General features: G+C 43.9%; 1 protein-coding gene across 1 annotated transcript in view; it reads right to left on the reverse strand.

Moving 5' to 3' along the window:
* Nucleotides 1-23,538, reverse strand: part of LOC146867498 (gamma-aminobutyric acid receptor subunit pi-like) — a 624,891-nt gene that overhangs the window by 406,983 nt on the left and 194,370 nt on the right. The window lies entirely within an intron of this gene.

Below are 23,538 nucleotides of genomic sequence, written 5' to 3' on the forward strand. Positions count from 1 at the left end.
GGTTTAAACTTATCGTTAACACCAAGCAAGGCACTAAAACAAGAGGGGTTGTCATTCTCTCCCGGCAAAGCGATATAACTTCTAAGAGGAAACTGGCTGATAGGTGGGATCGCTGGGCACTGGTAGAATGCATGTTATATGATGAAACATTTACTATTTGCTCAGTTTATGACTCGACCGGGGACGACCCTGATCTTTTAGAATCTCTGGATCTTGAGCTAGCATCATGGCCTACCCCAGTAATAATGTGCACGGATTTTAATATTAATGGCTTGAGTGGACTCTGGAGGGAAGCAAAAGATAGTTATACGGGTTGGAAGAGAAAGGTTTTCGGGGCACTTACTAATTTAGAACAGAATAACGGATTTACCGATGTGTAGGCACACCTTAAACCTGAAGATCCTGGTAGTATGTTCTTTTCCGCTCCTCATAAGTCAGTTATTAGACTTGATTATTTTTACGTTTCACATTTACTAATTTCCAAGTGCAGGATAGAGAAACACCCCCGGATAATATCAGACCATAATCCTTCAATCTTAACAGTTACCTTTTTAAGGGGGGGTAAGGCCAGAGCGGGTCTGAACCTTTGAAAGAGGGCTTCTAAAGGATCCAGAGTATGTGCTCCACATGAATGAATGGATTAAGGGGTTCTGGGATATTAATAGGAAGAGTGCCAGCTCTGGGGTGGTTTGGGATGTGTTTAAAGCCTGGGTCAGAGGGGAGACACTGAGCTATAGTTTACATCGGCAGAAGAGGGAGGCACAATGGGAGAAAACTCTTTGTAAGACATTAATGGGGGCAGAGGAGGAGCACGCTGCCGCAATGACGATGGGCAAACCATTGGATGATATACTGCTTAGGTTGGCTTTAGCTAAGGCAGAAATAGGAGATATTAAAGCAGCAAAGGCAGCGGAAAGACTTCTTGCCAGGAGGGAGCACTGTTATGAGTTCAGCGAGCAGGTGGGGCATACCCTGTCAGACCGACTGAGACAAAAGAGTGCGGCGGGGGAGATTCATAAAATATTAGACAATAGTGGGAATCTAAATTGAGGACTCACCAGGGATTCGACAATTCTATAAAAGTCTGTATAGTGAGGAACAACGATGGAGCAGAGCATAATCCAAGTGTCTCTAAGTAGAATTCCAATACAATGTATCGCCCCCGAAGATAGGGAGGCACTTGAGATCCCACTGACTCAGGAGGAGATCTATGGTGCACTAGGTAGTCTTCCCTCCGGGAAAGCAGCTGGACCAGACCAGATTCCGTTAGAGTTCTACAAAACCTTTTTGGATGTAATCGGACTCGACTTGGTTGATACAGTCTGTCAAGCTCAGCAAAGGAGCTCTGTTCCCAAGTCCTGGGCTGGGGCGGATATTATAATATTTTAAAAAAAGGGTAAGCCATCTAGAGAACCAGGGTCTTATAGGCCAATTACGATTATGAACAGTGACGCTAAAATTCTCACGCATTTTGTTGTCTTCAAACAAATATAAAATTAACAAAAATGTCCAAAGGGAGCAGCATCATTACTGTTAATTCTACAGACCGTGTAAACCTCATTTTGTAATTATGCCATGTCATCTGATTCCCCCTACTCACAAATATACACCAGCGGTATAAATTACAATTGACACACGACCTTGAAAAAAGGAAAAAAATCAATGGTAGAAGTTGAAAAAATTACAATACTCAAAATAGAACAGGAATTGCATATCATCAAAAACCTATTGTTACTCATACATAACAAAGCAGTTATGTTCAATTTAAGTATTCTCCTGAGTGTTCATTACGTGTGCATGGCTGACAGCATAACAAATCATAATAAATAAAACTCAACATAACTTATGCATATGCACCGTGTGTCAGACTGCAGTAGGAAAGTTTGTTAAATATCAGTAGGCATCTTGGGAAAATCCCAGGAACTATTGAGAAAGATAATAAGTGAGATATCTCTAAAAACTGATCATCTCTTTATTGTCAATCTTGCTCATATTGGGCCTCATGTAGGTAAATAAATTTTACCGGTTCTTAAATACCGAGCCGTACCGAATCGGTAAATTAGAATCGGTAAGTTATATGTAGGTAAAAATTCGGTAACAGTTACCGATTCGGTAACATTCGGTAAATACGAATCGGAATTCACCGATTCGGTAAATACCGAGGTGATAATTACCGATTCGGAAAATACCGAGGTGGTATCTACCGAATCCGAAAATACCGAGGTGGTATCTACCGAATCGGAAAATACCGAATCGGTATGTACGGATTCGGTAAATAACATCACATGACTTGACGAAACAGCTAATCCTGTGCAACGACAGCCCACCCAACCAGGAACTGCCCACACCCAGGCAGGTGTACACAATTAGCCGAAGTGGCCACACCCAGGCAGGTGTACATAATTAGCCGACCCTGGAGAGGCTTGGAGTGCAGAGGAGAGGCAGGGAGCAGTTGCATGTGCGAGCGGGAAACGAACAGCATGTCCAGCCAGAGAACACAGAAAGACGGAGGGGAAAGGAGGAGGAAGCTCAAATTCAGCCCCAAGGAACTCCAGGTGCTGGTGGAGGAGGTGGTGAAGCAGCACCAGAAGCTGTTTGGGAGGCAATCCCTGCAAGTGCCTGAGGCCGAAAAGCGCAACACATGGCTGGCCATCCAGGCGCAGGTCAATGCTGTGGGAGTGACCCACAGGGACATTGAGGTCCTCAAAAAGCGCTGGTATGACCTGAGGATTGTGACCAAGAGGAAGATGGGCGACATCCAGAAGGAGGCCAGCCAGACCGGAGGTGGAACCAACAGGGCACCTGCCCTCACCGAACTGGAGGAGCTGGTGGCGGCCACAATCGAGCAAGAGAGCGTCGTGGGTCTTGGGGACGCCGACAGCTCTGCCAGAGCCGCAACACACCAAGGTAAGACGAAAGCACAGCAATGTAGCCTCCCCTACCCCTATCCCACATTCCCCATTGTGAAACGAGAATCACACTGCAGTCCACACGTGTCAGTGCAGACAGGCATTGCATTCCGGGAGATGTAGTCAGGGCAACACTAACCATGACGTAAATGTTACAGGGCAACAAGGCATGTCACGCACTCGAGGCACAAGGAGACAGAGGACAGATTGGAATGTGAAATGATTTATTGTGACGCTTGCAATGCAGCCCTTCGGGGACACTGAGCCAATGTTGTTTTTCTGTCCACAGATGTGACATCATGCAGTACAGGGCATGCTGCAGGGGAGACGGCACACCGGCCACAAAAATCACCTCTAGCCAGCACGAGTTCAGACCAGGGAGCAGGCCCACTTGCAGCCGCACCACCAACACAGCCAGCCTCGCCGCACACAGAGCCAGCATCACCTCACCGAGAGCCAGCATCACCACAACCACAGCCAGCATCGCCACTCATGTTCGAATCACCGGCCACATCTCCGCTTGCAGGTGTGAGAATGAGGAGGCGTCCAGCAGCCAGGCTACGAGCCTTCGACACCTCGTCAGACGACAGCATGGGCCCAGAAGACCGCACCGGGCCCCAGGAAGGGAGCCATCCCACTGTGCCCCACACCTCACAGGCAGCACAGACGGGAGCAAGAGGGCGCCGCAGGTCGCGTGTCCAGAGTCCACCAGCACCAACTGACGGCCATGGTGTCTTCTTGGGGCTCGAGGGCCAAATGTTGAAGCAACAGCGCCTGTAATCAAAGGCAGTTATGTCAGTCCAGAGGCACATGCGGGTGATGAAGACAAGCTTAGTCAACATGGACACAAACATTGGCGGCATGGCTGCGGGCATTCGGGACATGTCACAGTCAATCCAGCAGTTGTGCAGCAAATTAGATGCTGACATCGAAGCACGGCGCCGGGAACGCCAGAGAAGGGACACTACCAGCAGGGCACTCAACCGTCTGGCAACTGCGACTTCCCTACTTTGCCGGCGCTCTGTGACGATGCAGGAGGGCCTAACACAGTGCTGCAGCGACCTGTCTCGGGGGATGGTGCAGGTGACAAGTGCACTAGGGGTGCTATTGACTAGTCAGGCGTCGACAACTGCTGCAGGGGATGCTGCGGAGAGCATCGACACCAGCAGCAGCATCACACCCCCCGTCCCCGAAGCACGCAGGAGCAGCAGGCGGCTTGGGGTTGGCTCTAGTGAGGATGCACAGGCCGTGCAATCCACCACTGCAGCGCGTATGCGCAAACATTGATGTGGCCCTGCTTAGCCACTTCCCATTGGGTGACGTAACCCTGGACATACTCCTTGTATAGATGGTATATTGCCAGATTGGCATGTTCATGTGTTCATGGCGTGGTGCCACATTAAACTACGTCATGACTTCTCACAACTCGCTGTGTCCCCTCACTTACTCAGAAATAGTTGCATGTGATCTCTGCCCGTCTCTCTCTCCCATCGATTGCAGTTGGCACTCTAGCTGCGCTGCCCTCTGGCTGGCCTGACTCATCCTCGTTGTCCTCAAAATATGTTAGTTCCACATCTGTACCTTTTTTCGTGGCAAGGTTGTGCAGCATTGCACAAGTGGCAATAATCTTGCAGCAGGTGATGGGTTTGTACTGGCGTGCGCCTCCGCTCTTGTGGAGGCAGCGGAACCTGCTCTTCAGTAGTCCAAACGTGCGCTCCACCACATTGCGTGTTGTTTTGTGGGCCACGTTGTATCGTCTCTCACTCTGGGTTGCTGGGTGTAGGTAGGGAGTGAGGATGAATGAACGGCATGCATATGCACTGTCGCCTGGATGAGTAAAAGGGAACCATCAGTTACATGCCTCTATACACTCTGATTTGCAGGTTTCAAGGGGCGTCACTGTTACTTACCCAGCAGGTATCCCTCTCCGAATTCTCCGGCACTCAGTCGTGTGTAGATCCCACTATTCTGGAAGATGTAAGAGTCGTGGGTGCTCCCAGGAAACTTTGCAACAATATCTGTGATGATGTTCCCTGCATCACAGATCACCTGCACATTGATGGAGTGGGTGGACTTCCTGTTCCTGTAGATGTGCTCTGTATCAGCTGGTGGACAGATTGGGATGTGTGTACCATCAATACAGCCGATGACATGGGGGAACTGTGCCATATGATAAAAGTCTGTTTTTGTTTTCTGCAGTGCAGCCTGTGTGTTTGGGAAGCTTATGTAGTGGTGCATTCTCTGCATCATGGCATCCAGGAACTTCCTGAAGAAACGGGACAGGCAACTCTGGGATACACCACCCACCGCAGCTATCACCACCTGATAACTGCCGGATGCCAGTAGATGTAGGCTGCAGAGCACCTGCACATGTGGTGGTATGGCGTGCGCCCTTCTTGTTGGCTGGTCCAGGAGTGGGTGCAGGTCCCTTATCAGGTCCATGATGGTTTCGGGGTGTAGCCTGTACCTCTCATGTATCTCTGCATCAGTCAGCTGGAGTAGTGTGATGCGCTGTCTGTAGATTTGTTCCTCCCGTCGCCACACCCTCAGTCCTGCTGCCTGTAGACGTAGGCGCCTTGCAATGACGTACATGGCGGCCATGTTCTCCACGCTGTTGCATTTTGGGATTGCTTATGTGCATTGTTGATGGTTACCACCTGCTTTCAATCCGTGTTAATTACCGACTCTTATTTACCGATTTTCCTGGATTTCTTAATTACCGACTGCTCCTACATGTCATTTTAAATTTTTACCACTTCATATTTACCACTTCATATTTACCGATTCGTTAATTATGTATTCGGTAAATATGAATCGGTATTTTAGAATTCGGTAACTATGAATCGGTATTTACCGCCTCATATTTACCGAAAAGTGGTTTTTGGACTCCTACATCTCACTTGTCTGGATACCGGTCGGTAACGGCATATTTACCGAAAATCGGCCGTTACCGACCGGTATTTCGCTACCTACATGAGGCCCATTATCTGAATCAGCTCCTTCTTCCCAAATGAGTCTGGTTCTTCATTTGAGTATGTTAGACATATCAATATCAAAGGCATTACAATAGCATAGACTGAGGTTGACCAACTTGAAATCAGGAAATTTGTGCAAGGGCAAACTGCCCAATTAGAATGCAAAACATCTGAAACCTGTGCATAGAGAATCTAGACTAAAATCCCTCTACATTGCAAGCTTGTACCCTTGAAAATCTAAAATAAGCTATGCATGGATAAATAAATGATGTAAACAGTGATTACATTAGATACTTCCAACAAAACTGCACACCCATGCTAATTTCTTTGTGCGTTAAATTGGAATCTGTGGGAGTACCACTGACAGACCCAAGGAAGCACTTGTGCAGGTGATTGGAATGTTGGCACTAGCTAAAAAGAAAACAAACAGATGCAATAGACACTAGGACATTTTCCTCAACCACTATAAGCCAAAGAGTCTTCATCTCAACCTATCTTCTGGCATAGCCCTCAAATACAGCAGAAAAGGCAACAGGAATGTAAAGTGGTCCAGTTAAAGAGGAAACATTGCAGTAGATTGGTATTCAGGTGACTATAAGAAGCTGTACCATATCAGTGGAAGCAAGTCCTCACAAATTAGGGGAACTTGTTTGAAATCGCATGAAGCCAACGATTACACCTTATCAGATTGGTGGAATGCATTTTAGTCTCCCTGGAAGAGGAATGAGACAAAGCTTAAAAATGAATCCAAGTAAATGTCGGGTGCAACTGTCAATTTAACTAGTATTGCTGGTTAAGGAGAGTAAGGTAATCTACACCATGACAAAGACATATTTGAATATACCTCACCAGTATCCCATTGGAAAATACCTAATTATCTGAGATTTTAAAACATTAAAATTGAAAGGTCAACAGCAAAAAGGGATTTCAGAGATGAAAATAATCATTAAAGTAATGAGGTACAGAGTGGCCCTGGATTGGCAATAAGGGCTATTTCAGTGCATTTCCCTACTTAGTCTTAGATATTAATGGTTTCAAGTGATCCACTATTCCTAAAGTCAGGCCAAGAAGGATACATCACAAACTAGAGGGAAGGAGGTTAATATACCAATACATGGAAAAGTCATTCATTATTGGGACTCACTATAGTGGACACTGATTATAACAGAGGGCACTGAGATGTTGGCATTTGGAAGACATAAATCTAAGGCACAGAAGTATGATCCACTTGGGCACCTATTGTCTGATCACAAAAAAAGAATCAGGGCACCACCTGAGGAAAATCTTTCTTCTGAAAAGTCATGCACTATGAATGATCATGATCTATTTGTCCCTACAGTTCAGAAAGCTAACCACAGATAGATTCGGTATTTTGGGTGCTACCAAAGCTTCAGGTAGAAAGCAGTGCTACTGGGAAACACTACAGGGATGCACAGATTGTGTGTCCAGCTTTTGCAGACCTGCACAGCAGATATCCACATCCTCGCTGAAGACCCTAAGCTGAATATACCGAACTAGTCGGTGCATATGATTCAGGGGACTATGTACTCAATCAAGAGACTGCCTGGAGCAAGACCTCCCCACAAATCCTCCTGTGGCATCTCAAAAAAGAAAGTTGTTTTGCTCTATCTTTTTGTCTCGGATGGTCATATGTGTTTCCCGGGAAAAGAAACAAGTACCATTGAGGTCCCCTTAGAAAGGATTAATGCATGACCTGTGTGCTTTGCCATTGTGCTGAATTTTGAAGATTTAAGCTAAACTATTGTCCTGGAGGGATATGCACTGTTTACTGCACCCAATCAAATCTGAAATAAAGGGGCTCAGAATTAATGAGTAAATTAAAAATATATATTAAGGGTTTTGCTCTTCAAAATTAGTGGTTACCATAACAAAGTCTTTGCGCCCTAGTACTTATTAGGAAATTCCCCTTGGTATATGTCAACATATTTGAACTTCAAATATGTACCTGGGGAGAATTACAAGGTTGCAGACTTTATCGTCATGGTAATTACTGAGTGTATTAAAAGCCACAAAACTCATCATTCCATACTATGTGTAATCACTGGTTTGCACAGGGGTCCGAATTTTCTGACCACTTCCTAGTCAAGACATTGGAGCGTGTAGTTATATGAGAATGCTTGAAAATTACCTCATGGATCAGAGAGAAAGGCCCACTACTCATTAAAAAGATTTCTAGTCTCAGTAACCTTTGGACATTCTGCCACCTACAGCCCCCCTGTTTTCAAGATATGGCCAGGGATATGGATGCTTAGAGAGAGCCTGTAGTTGTTACACAGGACAGTAAACTATGCCTCTTTTCAGATTTCAAGAAGCACACGGAAGCTGCAACTATTGTATCTCTCCAGTTTCTCTGGGAAGGAACCATACAAGGATGCTTACATCTACTTAGCGGATGCCGAGCTAAACCTGCTCAGAAAGGAACAATCCTTTCTCAGGCTAGTTAACGTGAGCAAGAGAAAAACATAAAACTTTAGCAAGCATTTTTGGAAGTCTGTATTAAACTAAAAGGTCCTCATTAGTAATTTACATACCTGTCTTTCAGGCCCTAAACGGTGACCTTGCATTTCAATGCTTTCAATGAATGAGCATTAACCATGTTAATATATAAAGCATCTACTCTAAATGCAATAGTATGGTTTCTCACATTAGGGTTGTGTATTCTCCTGGTTGGGCAAGGGCCTCAGCTTTATTGCACCTGTGTCTGACTGCCTCTGTACCCCTTTACCATTGCTGAGGTGGGAGAGGTTCTTCAGCTGCAGAAGAGCAATAGTGCATCCAATCAATCTATCATGACAATTGGCCCATATATATCAAACTTAAACTTGCAGTCCCCATTCTCACTGCTGAATCAAATTCAGCTTTAGGAGAAGCATCCTTTCATTTTCTTGGAGGGAGGCCATGATTGTAGCAATCTTGATGAAGAAAGAAAGAAATGATTCAGTTTACTATCAGTCAACTGGCAATATTTAGGGGCCGATTCCAATCCTGGAAAAAGGCCGTACGAATCGTCGTACGGAGCGTTTTCTCCATACGACTCGTACCCGGTAAACTGCCCGTACTACCTAAGAAGTACGATTCGTACAGAAAGCTTATTTCCGTACGAATCGTACAAAAGACCGTACGGGTAAAAAAAAAACTACGATTCTGATCCGGAACAGCCTGTACGCGACGTCCGTACGTATTTAAGCAGCGTTTTACGGCCCAGCAAGTACGATTCGTCCCTACGTCACTCCGTACGGCTTTTTTTGTTACGGGAGCCAATAACAGCCGTAAAAGCTGAGTCCCCAGGGGTAATAGTCGTACAGGCATACACCCCGTGCGTTGTGTATGTACGGTGCGTACCCCCAGCGCATATGTACGGTGCGTACCCCCAGCGCGTATGTACGGTGCGTACCCCCAGCACGTATGTACGGTGCGTATCCCCACGTGTATGTACGGTGCGTACCCCCAGCGCGTATGTATGCACCGTACCCCCAGCATGTATGTACGCACCATCCCCCAGCGCGTATGTACACACTGTACCACCAGCGCGTGTGTACACACCGTACCCCCAGCACATATGTACACACCGTACCCCCAGCGCATATGTACGGTGCGTACCTCCAGCACGTATGTACACACCGTACCCCCAGCGCATATGTACGCACCATACCCCCAGCACGTATGTACACACCATACCCCCAGCGCGTACGCGCTGGGGGTACAGTGCGTACATACACGCTGGGGGTACGCACCGTACATACGTGCTGGGGGTATGGTGTGTACATACGCACTGGGGGTACGCACCGTACATATGCATGGGGGGCCTGTACGAGTCGTACAAACTTCGCTTCATAGCGGGTAAAGTCATTCCCCGTGTATGGGACGTTTTCCATATGAATCGTAAATCGGAAAGCCGGTCCGGATCGTACTTGTGAGCTCGGACTGTATTTTTACGATTCGTACGGAAAAGTGTCCGGGTCCGTCTCGTACAACTTTTCCCGATACGATTTGTACGGATCGGGCCGATCCGTATGTACTTTTTCCCATACGAATCGTCCTTCACGGGTCGGACGTGACTTGTACGATTCGTACGGAAAAAAATACCGATACGAGTCATACGGAAAAAAAAATACAGGATCGGAATCGGCCCCTTAATGTTGGATATCCACTCCAAACATACAAAGAGGTGTTTTTAGCAAAACGCAAAATAATATAGTCAACATATATGTGCAATCTTAACATGCGGATTTAAATGAACAAAATATGCAAAAATGTAGATGGATAGCTTACTTACTTGAACTAGGCCTAAAAATGGTAAAAGCAGGTTTGTTTAAGGAGTAGTTTGACTAAAATGTGCTAAAGCACTCATCAAATGTTTAGTTATTGACCTTTCCATGATAATGTTTAAATTAAATAAATGTTTGACATAACTCTGCAAAATGTTTCAAACATATACAAAGAAAGGGTTGAAATGCTAGCTTAGATTTTATCATTTAGTAGAATTATGAAAAGCCACACATAAAAAGCAGGATATTTACTGAACTTGACCTCTTTTAACATATTTGTTTCATTTTCAAAGGGTGATGTTGAGTAATTAATTTTCTGTTTTTACTGCAGATGTTTCGATTTCTACATAGCCCATTGTTGGTGAACATACATTTTGTTTTATTAGGTTAGTATGTAGTCCCATTTGTAGGAAAATATGTTTTTGAATGTAAAAGCCTCATGTGTAGTTTAGACTTAAAAAACAAAGTTGCACACTTGAAGATTAGTCTTTGAGCTATTGTATTTTGTTTGAGAAGGAAAGGAGTGAACCTATTCTCAGGAAGAGCCCCGAAAGATGATTTGGCGGGTGGAGGAGAGGATGCAACACAAACTGCAACATAACTTTTGTCTGTTTTTAATAGTACGTGTTCCTAGAGTAGGTTACCACTATGCCACGCCATTTGCCCTCGCCACGCGATTTTTCCCCTCATTCCTTTTTGCCTTGCCCAGACACCATTGCTGATTGTGGGTGCTACAGCTATTGCATATTTCTCCTGCCTTATTGCTTATTGCTTTGGGACTCTACTGAGTTTCGAGAACCTCTCTTTATGGGAAGTTCTGCTTTGATCAATTATTGACTTTTGAATATAATTTGAGCTGTATGCTTTATCTCACACTCTTTGCAATTTGAACTCTTTATGGTTCCCTACTGTCCTATTCTTAGAAAAGGGATTTCTTCCCTTATGGAACATGCTTAATGCATTTTATTGTAATTGAATTAACATTTTCTTTATCAATTCTGTAAAAGATTGATTATTTGCAATCATATGAATTAAACTTATACTTCTGAATAAGGATGATCTACTAAAATTTGGAAACTAAAACTGTTAAATAATTCTCATTCTGATTTATCTTTAGATGGAAATAGAGATTAATATTTATGAACGGCTCCTGATCGTCTCAACTACAAATCCAAGGTCGTTGACCTGTTGGGCTGCAGCACAGTGGGGATCAGCTTTGTGTGTGATGGTAAACCAAGTTTATTTAAACTGATTCCTGCTCCAACACATACATGCTAGAGTCCTCTGGCTAGATTGAGTCAGTGGCTTGATGACAAGGGCATTCTAATTAGGATTATGACTGGATTTAGCCTAGCAATAGCAGAATAGGGCATCCTCAGATGCATTTAATTCAACTTAATTATATTAAACTGAAAAAATAGCCCTTGCATCCAGCACTGGTACATTATGGCAGGCATTTGAATGAAGCAGCTGTGAGTCATTGTTGACTGGCCTGAAGGTTTCAGGAACGTAGGCTCCTCTGATGGAGGTGGGACAAACCTGGCAGGAGTATTTGTTGGCTCCTCTTTCCGGATCACTTAGGATTTTTCAGTATCCCGTTGGGGTATGGAATTGTCACTTTCTAGCATCCTCACAATTTAATTCAAATTTTAATGAGCCCCCTGCAAGAATTCTTCAGAGCAGAAAGGGATGTGCTATGGAATGTTGGCAGTTGAGGTCCCAATGCTTCTCTTGGCAGATGTTGCAGTGCTGTTAGCAAAGATGACCAGAGTCTCAAAGCACCAATGTTGAATCCTAGAAAACTGATGCTCATCAGCAAACCTTGAAATAAATATGAAGACAAAGAATATGGGCAGTGGTAGAGTTGATTCTTACTTCAGTTCTCTCTAGCAGGCTCTCGCCTCAAACATGTATCTGCCATTGTTTATCTGGTGGATTAAATTTGCCAAATCAGGTTCCTAATAGCATTAAGTTGCAAAGTTGGGTGGTAAACCTTCAATCATAAATATGTGTAGGTGTTTGTTATGGAGTCTTTGGAGATTCATGAGTAACTGCCTATAACTGTTTCACACAATGCAAATCACCAATAGATGGAGAATAGTTTCTTCACAATGTTTTTGGAAAAGAAGACAGCACTGTTTGCAGGCGATTTCTTTCTTTAATCTTAACCCCTTCCTTGATGAAAAGCCTTATGAGAATACATTTGCTTAGCCCAACTAGCCCAATTGTCCTTTAGGTAAGTAACGGGTAATTAGATGGAGAAGGGCATTAATATGAATACTATATATGCTTTAGTTGGAATATTGAGGCAAAACTCTAACCCATTTCACCTAATGATGTGCTTTCTATGAGAGTCTGCGGAAGCTTGACTCATCATCACAACAAAGCGGAAGGTTTATATCAGGTTTACAAATATTTCATGCCACATTTTACTACTAAGACATGAAACAACAGGTACAAAGTTCAAGAGCAGATGGTTTGTCTTTTTTAACACTTGTTTTTACTTTTTTACTGCTTTCATTTTGTGTATTCAAACATGTAATTATGGAACAATGTTATGATATTATGAATTGATTGTAACTTGTTTGACATATATTTAAGTATACATTAATAAGCATTGAATGTTTGGTTTGTGAGTTTTTTTACAATGTTTATGTATATGCTAGAAAGCATGGATGAGCATAGGTTTGCATATTGTTTGTGTGTGTTATGATTTCATACTATGAGGAAAGTTTCTCAGGACAATCAGCAGAGAATGCAGTACTAATGATCAAATTAGGAGAGGTTTTGTATTGGGGTCTTTCAAGGTAAGTGGACATAGGCATTAAGTACAATTAAGTTTCCGTACATTTAGTCATTCTGAACATGCATATCTTGAATGCTGATTTCACATATTCATTATCAAATGCAGATGTATGTGTTACTCCATTCTTTTAAAACAGAAGCTAAATTGGCCGGTATCTGGTCGATCTTTCCCAAACCAAGATGGGGTCCGCTAAGTGAGATTCACATAACAAACAAACACAAGTGAGAACTAGAATGTAGCAAGCAGCTTTGACTCTAGTATATCAAGACACTTACACTCAAAAGTCTTGTGTTCCAATAGACTTTTTTAAATCTGCTCACTACTCGCTCAGTGTAAAGACTGAACTCCGCTACCATCATATCCGGAAACTCTTTTTTCCCTTGACCCCTATATTGTCACAAATCTCCTTGGTGACTTGCAGTATCCTTAATATATACAACATTGGGTACTTTATACCATTTCTATCTTCACTCTGTTATATTCTATTCCATATCTATTCCATGTTTGATGAGGCAGGAGAGTGTCAGGTCTCTTCTCACAAGGTGGAGGATAGGGTTCCGTACGTTCCTTCAAAGTATCTAGCTCGTCACAAAAAGGGACAGGTACTCACCAAGACAAAGCATCACATGGAAAACAGATTCCTAAATTTCGGAAAGTGTTCAGCACTTGCACAAAAAAGACCTATACAGGAGTTCTGTCAGGCCAAGTAGGAAAGCCATCCTTTATGAAAGAGGATGCCTCACACATATAATAGTGTCATGCTTCTTCATCGGCAGCCTCTTCCCACCCTGGTAGGATACTACCAACAGAATGGACTCAACCTCCTCAAAGATTTGGCAATGGGAGGGAGTTCTTAAAAAAACTACTGGACAAAGCGTGATCCAGACAATCTAAAAATACCTTAGAGTTCCTCGGTTGTCACCTTTATTTTTGAGAACTCTAGGTATATCTAAAAACACTATATTGGGTGGTTAAACAGAGAACAATTGCTCAAACCCGTCTCCTACTAACCAAAATGATTCTGACACAGTAATTAGCTTATCTGGTCTGGAGCATTCGTCAGGGCTCTAGGATCCCTAAATATAATGTCCAGGCTCAATTAGCCCAATGTGGTAACACATCAAATCTATCAAACAGCCAGGTAATTCCAACCTGAGTTTTGAACTTTAATAGGTTAACCTATTTGGGGCGATTACAACCAACAGCATTATATTGAACACATTTGGAGTGAAAATACAGACTATTATTTTTTTTTAAAAAAGGTTTAATATCTTTTAGAAAAGCAGGGCAGCTTTCAAAACACCCGCCTAAAGTGAATAAAAATACAATTGTGAGCAAGCAGATAAATGTCACTTCAATACACTGCAACGTGTCACACATGTTGGATGAAAGGCGATTGAGCCCCCTGAGGCCCCAAGCCATCATCATATAAGTAGTATTGCTGCTAAATCATTTTTCATATCAACTCATTAAGTCATCAAACAATAAATAAATACTTAACAACTACTCCTTACCCTTACCCTATATTATAGGGGGTACCAGTTATCTGGTCAAGAAGGGGGTGATGTGCTTAATAGCCACACACTAATTATGAGGAAAAAAATAGATAAATAACATAATACCATATAGCAAGTGTTAGTGTTAGACCTGGGCATCTCTTATAGCTATCACACATTATAACTAGTAGGTTGATGTAGTCCAAGGATTGACTGGTAAAATGCATTTTCAAATGTACCAACCCTGTTTTGTGAGTTGGTAACCTATTACTGTGGTGTGCCAAGAGTGTCCCTCCCTAATAGTAAGTCACACTGGTATGTAGGAATGTTTTGTGACCATAAACGCAGTCGCAAAACAATTTCAAATTGGTAGTAAGCCATTCGCAAATGGGAAGGGGTCTCTACAGGGCCCCTTCCACTTATGCATGGGGGCGGCAACATTTGTTTTAGAGCAGGCAACTGCCCACTCTGAAAAAAATAATAAAAATATTTCATTTTTATTTTTGAAAAGCATCCCATTTTCCTTTAAGGAAACGGGGCTGCATTAAAAAAAATAAACTAGTTATTTAAAAAGCAGTCACACTAATGGTGGTCTGCTGACCTTAAAAGACTACCATGAGGGCCAGCCGTTCCCAATGGGTCGCAAGCTGTGACCTGCCTTGTGAATATTAATGAGGCAGGTCTCTTGTGACCCATTTGAGAATCGCAAACAGTGTTTCAGACACTGTTGTACATCAGGCTTTTCGACCAGCAAATTGTGAGTCACTAAAAATCGCAATTTGCTAGTTGCAAACTCTGATGGTCGTACAATGGCCCTTACTTAAGTAATACATAGTTAAAAATTCGTTATTAATTAATAATACTTTTTTATTGTTTTAAAATATGCAATTTATATAATACTTTCTTATTTTACTTAGATTTTTGTTGAGTTGCAGGCTGCTAGGTTTTTATCGGGCAAAGATGGAATGTTAATTAAGTAATATTCAATTAACAATATGTTATTAATTGTTAATAAATTATTTAATTGATTTTTAACTATGAAATATATGCAATACTGATTTATTTTACTTATATTTTAGTTGCAGGATGCCAGGTTTGTAGGGGTATACGTTGGAAAGTTAATTAGGCAATATTTAATTAGCTACTATTATTTGTAAATCAATTATGTCATTGCATTTTAAATAAATAAATTGTGCAATACCTATTTAATATATTTTTTTTGGTGGGCTGTTCAGTCTGTAAGGGTCTAGGCTGGGAAGTTAATCAGGTAATAATTAATTAACAATAATCTATCAATGGGGAAGTGGCCTGATGCCAATGGAGTGAGATGCACGCTCCACTCAGCCAAACCCCATTGGAATTATCCTGATGACAGTACCCCTTCCTGGGACAACCAGGACCCCCTATCATTACCCCCTCCCAGGGGGGCACAGAGATAGGCCGGAACACCCTGGCTGAACAGGCTGCCGTTGCTGATTTCCCCCGAGATGACACTGCAAAGTGAGGTCACATTCCAAGATGGTGGCGGCCTCGTGGTGACAGGACGGCGACAATGCCTGCTGCCGAGAGTTGGTGCTCCAATGCTATGCGAGCAGTGGTGCACCCGATGAGCAGTCGGTAGAGCCCCCAGCCGTATCATGGCTGTTTAGCCCCGGCCCTCGACCGGCTTCGACTGGAGCTGTGGCGGCCTGTCCAGGCCGAGCTGGGGCTCACTGATGACCTCTGTGACGAAGAGAGCAGCGGAACAGGTAGGAGGCTGAGCGAGAAAAGTGCTGCTTGGGCTCCGCCAGTGGTGCCTTTCCTGTGCGATGTGCCCAACCCTAGGGGCACTGCCTGCTGTGTGCAGAGCTTGTGTCTAGTGGCTCCAGGGACCACTGCTACTCCTCCCGATCCAGCCGCTGAGTAAAGGATCCTACCTGTCCTGACTGACAATGAGAGGGAGGGCTAGATGGGGAGTGAAAGGCCAGCTGATTCTATAGGCACCATAACACTGTGGCTCAACTGGGGCCTATGGCATTGAGGAGAGCTGCTCAACACCAGCAGCTAAGGCCCTACTGACATTGGCTTAATTTCATGTCTGAAATAATCAAACGTGGGATCCTGTTGCCGGTCCACTGACCCTTTACTTGGACTCCAGGAAGATTTTGTCTTATGCTGGGAGGCGCTACCTGCGGGCCTAGGACATGCTATGATTGGGCCCATTGTAGTGCCCTATTGAACTGGGGAGCAGTCTGCCTCTCTTCCCTGCCACTACTTGCTATTATTAATAGTTGGCGGCCATGCTCTATGACACTCGTGTGTGATTGGGAACTAGTTGCTATCCAGAGGAGTCCTATGCATCTACAGCTGCAACTCACAGTTGATCCTCTGTTACGGATTATTTTAACCAGTTCCATTGCGACTGCTTCTTGCACCTTCAAGGATGCTTACTCGCACTAGGGATCATTTGGATTACATAACCTGCAGTGGGACCTTGTAACTATTACAAGCTGCCTTCCTCTGAGGGCCCATTTCCATTGCTTGCTCCCTCTCATGGATAAGATCTCCAGAAAGTGCAACCTGGGTGCTGGTGATCTGGCTGAAACTGCAGTGGGGCTGATGTGGCGGGAAATGCGAGGCCACTGCCTACAGAGTGTCTACAAAGTGAGCCCACACTACTGGATATTTTGCAGGACATTGCTGGGTCTAGGGAGGCACTGGATTCGACGTTCGACAGACTGAGATCAGAGTTAAGCTTACTAAAAGAGGATCACAACTGACTGGCGGACAGGGTCACAACAATGGAAAGGGACATGGGTGGCTTCCGGACGGACAAGGCATGAATGTGGGAGAGGATGACACGCATGGAGAACAAACCTTGGAAGTCAGGACTGAGGACAGTGAATAATATCCGCGTCATAGGGCCCACTGATGGGATGAACATGGTGGCCGTTCTGGAACGATGGCTTCATGAGGAGGTGGCACTGAGGGCCCTTCCTCCTTTTATGCCCTAGAGCATGCACACAGAGTTCCTGCCAGGCCGCCTCTGCTGGTTGCCTCTCCTAGACTAGTGATTGCCAAGGCTTCTCTGTTATAGAGACTATGATCATATCCTTGAACAGGCCAGAGTTAAAGGTGACATTAAGGTGGGAAATAGCAAGGTGATGACCTTCCCTGATTTCACTAAGTAGGTACAGAGGCAGCAGTGTACATTCATAAAGGCCAAGCGGTGCCTATGCAGATTGGTAATGAACTATGCAATGTTATTCCGAGCCCGACTGATGGTGGTGACCCCAGAGGGGGTACCATTCTTCCGTTCCCCAAAGGAATTGAGGGATTGGCTTGCGACCCATCCACAGACCAAGACTGGCAGAGAATCACCGGATCAACCACGTAGAAGGAGACGATCAAGATGGGGATTTGGGATGCTACAAGGGGCGGTTCCATTGGGTGAGAAGGCCCAGCGGGAATGACAGAGAGCTGTGGAAGTAGTAGCAGTGCTGAGTGGACGAGAAATGAGTCTGTCATCATCACTGGCTAGAGTCACTGCCCAAGAATCCGATCTAACAGTTGAAGCCAGCTCAGATGAGAACCCTAATGAACATCTACCAATTGTCACTCCTAGAATGGCAGATGATTTTATCTGACACTATTGATGAGTGGTCGGATTACTGTTGACTGATGTGAGATGTTTGCTCAGGTTCCTAGTGCACCTTGATACGGAACTGGGGGTGTTGGGAGGTGTGGTCATTGTTTTCCATTACTATTTGCTAATAGCTGGAAGGGGGGTGGCTGGGTGGAACAGTCCTTTCTGGCCTTCCTTACAGTTCTGGGGGTTCACCCACTGATGCTTATGAGTTGGTTGTTTGTTTGGAAGGGGGTACTTACGTGCTTGTCCTGGGGTGTGGGAGTTGGGGTGTTTCTAGTTTGATTGTTGAAGGGGAGACCATGGTGTGTGCCCACAGTAGACATATCCCATTTGGCTTCTGGGAGGAGTGGCTCTGTGCTTGGACAGTTAGACGTATAGGATACCCCATGATTCTACTCTTACACATACCCCAAGGAAAAAACACATATTTTTTTCCTATCCTAATAGACAGTGGGCACAAATAGCACTCCTCCATGAGACCCATCTTCTTGCCAAAGAACGTACAGCTTTACTTCAAAGGTGGAGAGGACAGGCCTATTTTACCACTTATTCGGCCTATGCAAGGGGGGTCATGGTATAGGCGTGCACGGGTCCCCCTTTCAATTTAGGAGGCAGGTGTTGGATTCTGCTGGCGGTTATGTTCTGGTTACAGACCGTCTCGATGGGTGAGATGTTACTATAGGTAGTATCAATGACCCCAATATAGACCAAGCAGTGTTCTTTTATGACCTTTTTCGAGTTTTAGCCCCTCACCTGATGGGCTCATTTATTTTGGGAGGATATTATAACTGTGTGGTGGATCCTGTACTAGATCAATCCGACACGCCACTGGGAGAGTTGCTGATCCACCGAGTGGCACACGCGTTCACCACTTGGCAGAGAGAATGGGGGATGATGGACTCCTGGTGGTTACAGCATATGGGAGAATGGGACTATTCATTTTCCTCTAGCCTAAAAGATTGCACATGCATCTATATGCACTTCTGTGCTCCCCTTGACATGCATGAGATGGCTCGCGCTAAAGAATACCTATCCCGAACTACCTCTGATCACAATCCTCTCCCATTGCTTTGGGTAAAGACCAAACCTTGCATTGCAACATGGAGGTTGAAACCGGAATCCTTAGTGGACCCGGTATTCCATGATACGATCGGGTTTGCCATGCGCAGTTATTTTTCATGAAAACGCAGGCTCTGGGTCATCCCCTCTTTCAGAGTGGGATGCACTTAAAGTGGTGATATGTGGCACTTGCATTTCTGAGTCGGTGGGCATCCGACGCACACTCTTGTCACTGATTATTTGGAATCCCATTTACCTGACACTACCATTTAATGTGGGTGATGTATGAGAGTCCATTGCAGAGATTTAGCAGAGGAGGTGTGTTTCAGTTTTATGGCACATTCATACAGATGTGTCTTTGATATCACAAAAGGATATAGCATGTGAGCAATCTGAGGGTGTCACAGAAATTAATAGGTGTGATCTTGATGAGGAGGTGCTGTTGTGTGACACAATTAAATGCACACATTACTATCCCTGATTATGAGACGTTAACACATTGACATAGGTAGAGTGAGCCAGTGCAGTGTCAGTGACCTGGCCAAAGAGGGCATAATTGAGCTTTAATCGTGCCATACATTGTGAGCAATTCTGAACAGAGGCCCACAAAATATTTTTAGTCCAGGGACTCCAAATCCCTTACAAGGTCCATGGCGGGGCATCTATTTTCTGAGGAGTCTATGTAAATGGCTAGGAGTATAGCTTACCATTTGCTGCATTCATGAATGTGTCGGTTTTGGACATCATCAAGCAGGAGCAGCAGCAACAGTATGTGTACCATCAGCTCCATGGAGGCGCGGCACTTGTGAAGCTGAGTACAGGTGAGTTTCAGCCTTTTATCCCTCCCTGCCCGCCAGCTCAGATGTGGTGGTTGGACCACCACAGTCACGTCATTGGGAAAGCACATCGTAATTGGGGTGTCAGTAACACTGGTGGCCCATACTTTGGACAGAGGCATTAGCCTATCTTGCCACGGCTGTGGTCAAGAATTCCTGGCAGAGGGGCCGCGGACATCTTTCGTCTATGAAACCTCTTCATCGTGATAGGGAGGCCGGGCCGCCAAAAGTGCGGAGGTGATTCTGACGCCGTTTCCACAGCGGTCCATGATCACCAAACTCGCAATCAGGCCTTAAGTCTGATGGTAGAAATCTTTACCGGGAGAAGGCGCAAATAATAGCCAACAAGGGACTTTCTCAGGACACAAATTTCTTCTGCTCTGAGTTTTTCCATCAAAAGTCTACAGCTTCATTGAGCCTTTATTCAGCGGTTATCTGATGACGTGGAGCTCTCTTCTGCCACACCCTGCTGTCTTGCTGCACTTATGATTTTTGAATTCCATTTCAAGGACTAAGATTAAAGTTAAAACTTCCAACCATGTAGAACATGTTTACTGTTTCCAACCTGGACTCCATCGCAATCAGCCTTAACTTGCACCTAGGTACCGGTCAAGTGCAACCAGATGATTGCAGATGGATCTTAACATTTGTTGGTGCTGTTTTTAACCTTAAACTTTAACAATTCATAACTCCAGTTTCCTTCATTGGATTTTTGTCACTTTGGTCATTAAATCTATTAAAATGTATTCTATGTTTCTAAATTGGTTTGGGATTATTCTTGTGTTGTGTTTTGACTTTTTTACTGTTTGAGTACTGCATAAGTACTTTAAACCTTGCAGCTAAATGTAGCCTATTTGCTTTGTGCCATATCAACCAGATACGTGACCTCAAATTAATTTAGTGACTGTAAGAGTTCACCCTGGCAAGGGTTGTGATTATTATTTGAGGTGGGTACTCATGCTTCCCAACTAATACCGTAATAGACGTACCTTTTGATATTTTGTCCCTCAATCCTCTTTCCACTATCTTCTTGTATATCAATATTCTTGGGCTCGATGTTCAGTAGGAAAATCCGCCCAACCACCCATACAGCAGTCCCACAGATACTTTCCACCTGCTCAGAGCATGTCTGTGATTTATTTTTACAAAAATGGTGACTAACTTCTTGGTAAACCCTCCACAAATACTGGTCTGAGCATTTATTTTCCATTTTGAGGAAAGTACTCGAATAGCAGTTCGTTGAAGCTGAGATACTTTAAAATCAGGCCCTTCTGAATCTCCACAGCCAAATCTCACAAACTCATAAGGAGGCCCGAATTTAATAAACATATACATTTAATAATTAAGTGAAAGGCAAGCACATAGTAACAAATAAAAAATTTTAAAAGACACATTTTCCCTATGCATATAAATATATTATATTGTTTTTATGCTCATGCACTGTAAAGGGATGTTCAGACACTTCTTCTCCATTATTTGAGAGCTTTTTCCACAGTGTAGAGAGTTGTTTGACACTTGTTTTTTAAACTATATGTCACATTAGTTGTTACTCCTCTTTCACCACTTCCTCTACAAGAACTAGAGTTCCGCCTTACTGAATTTGTAAATTCTGATTCTCTAAGGAGCCATGGTATATAATTGAATTGGAAAAGTAAATGGATGGCTCTTTAAATGTGTTGATTTAAATGGATTGAAAGTTCACGAAATGGCTTCCAGATGGTAAGCGTTTGGCAACTCGCTATCAGTAAAAAGAGCTGTTACAAATCCTCCAGGGAAACACCCTTCTCTGCACTGCAGAGGAGATGGGAAGCAAGAAATGGCAAAGTTCTTGTTCATGTCATTTCTTGTTGATGCGAGATTTTGTTCATGTGCAGTTTTCAGCAATTTTACCAGCCAGAAATATCTATATTTAAAGAAATACAGGCCAAACACAAAACGTTCTTACCAAAATAGCTTGGCCAGGCCTATCAGCAAAAGAGCTCAAGCATTCATAGATGTATTTCGGTCAAATCATGGTCTTTCCTCCTCCATACTTAAATCTGAATCTAATCAGAGATGCCGCGAATGGCAAAATATCTGTATTATCTGTATGCTGGAATGCACTAGTATTGTTCTGCCAATACATCCAATTTTATCTTATGAGATGTACTGCCTTGGTGTGTTCCATAAACACTACTATTTCAGTATGCTTGCTGGTTGCAGAGGTCTGCAACCAGGTCCAAGGCACACAATCTAAAAAAGGTGCCAAAAGACTGATGGGATTGAACAGAATTTAACTGAAGATTACCAAAAATATTGTCAAAAATTCTTGAGTAAATGAACCATAGATTTTAAATTCGCCTGTGCTTGTTTAATATCATGATTTATAAAAATGAAAATACAGATCATATTTCCCTTAATCGTGTTATGACATGAGTGTGCTTGCTACTAAACTTTACGTCCCAGAGTATTTTGGGTCACATTTACCATTCATCAGGGGAAAGCTGAAACCCAAACACAAAGATAACAAGAAGAAATAATGAATAAATAGTAGAGGAATACCAGTCAACAGTGCAACAGGCTACATCAAGTGAGAGCATATACTCTTGATGTCAATGTACTTGTATTGTGAAGGAAAACAAAGTGTTCCCCCAATACTCAATGCCCGTGGGTTAACAAAATGGCAAGTAGCAACCAAATAACTAAACACACCTTGTGTTAAAGAGCACTCAATTGCAAGAAGCAGTGCTGTGAAAAATAAACTAATGCAACACGTCTCTAATACGCCAAATGTACATGAAACCATGCAATCTAAGCAGTCCGGAATCAAACAAGACAAGGAGACATAATACTATGCAACTATAATGCTCATCAAAAGACTTTTGGTAGGTGAGTAAACTGTTTACAGAGCGAGACACCATCATCCCATCTAAGTAAGGAGAAGATACATCTAGTGTGGAAAACAATAAAATGTGACCCGATAATGTTCAGCTAGAAGAAAAGAAGGTCGCCATCTTGTAATGTGTCAGTGTATACGAAAACTGTGCCTTGACCTGTCCTTCTACTGTGTTTGCCAGTAGCCCGGTGGCAGTGGGCTTGCTGGTTGACGCTTGGATTGCTGGTCGCGATCATCCTGCTCCCCGCCCCCGCTGATTACTAGCGCAGGCGACGTACATTTGTATTGTATTTTACTGTTTTTAACTTATCTTCAAAGTTTGTGCAGGTCTCTTACCTTTTGCGGTTTCAGAGGTGGGCTGCCAGGGCGGGTTGGTGCACTTGCGGGCTTCTAAGCAGCAACGGGCGCCATCTTAGATCGGGCTGCCTTCCTTCCTAGCCCTGCCCCTCCTCCACCGCTCCGCCCCTACTTAAGAACCTTGACCTGTCCTTCTACTGTGTTTGCCAGTAGCCCGGTGGCAGTGGGCTTGCTGGTTGACGCTTGGATTGCTGGTCGCGATCATCCTGCTCCCCGCCCCCGCTGATTACTAGCGCAGGCGACGTACATTTGTATTGTATTTTACTGTTTTTAACTTCTCTTCAAAGTTTGTGCAGGTCTCTTACCTT

Source organism: Triturus cristatus, chromosome 1_2 (genome assembly GCF_964204655.1).
Source record: "Triturus cristatus chromosome 1_2, aTriCri1.1, whole genome shotgun sequence".
NCBI classification, from domain to species: domain Eukaryota; kingdom Metazoa; phylum Chordata; class Amphibia; order Caudata; family Salamandridae; genus Triturus; species Triturus cristatus.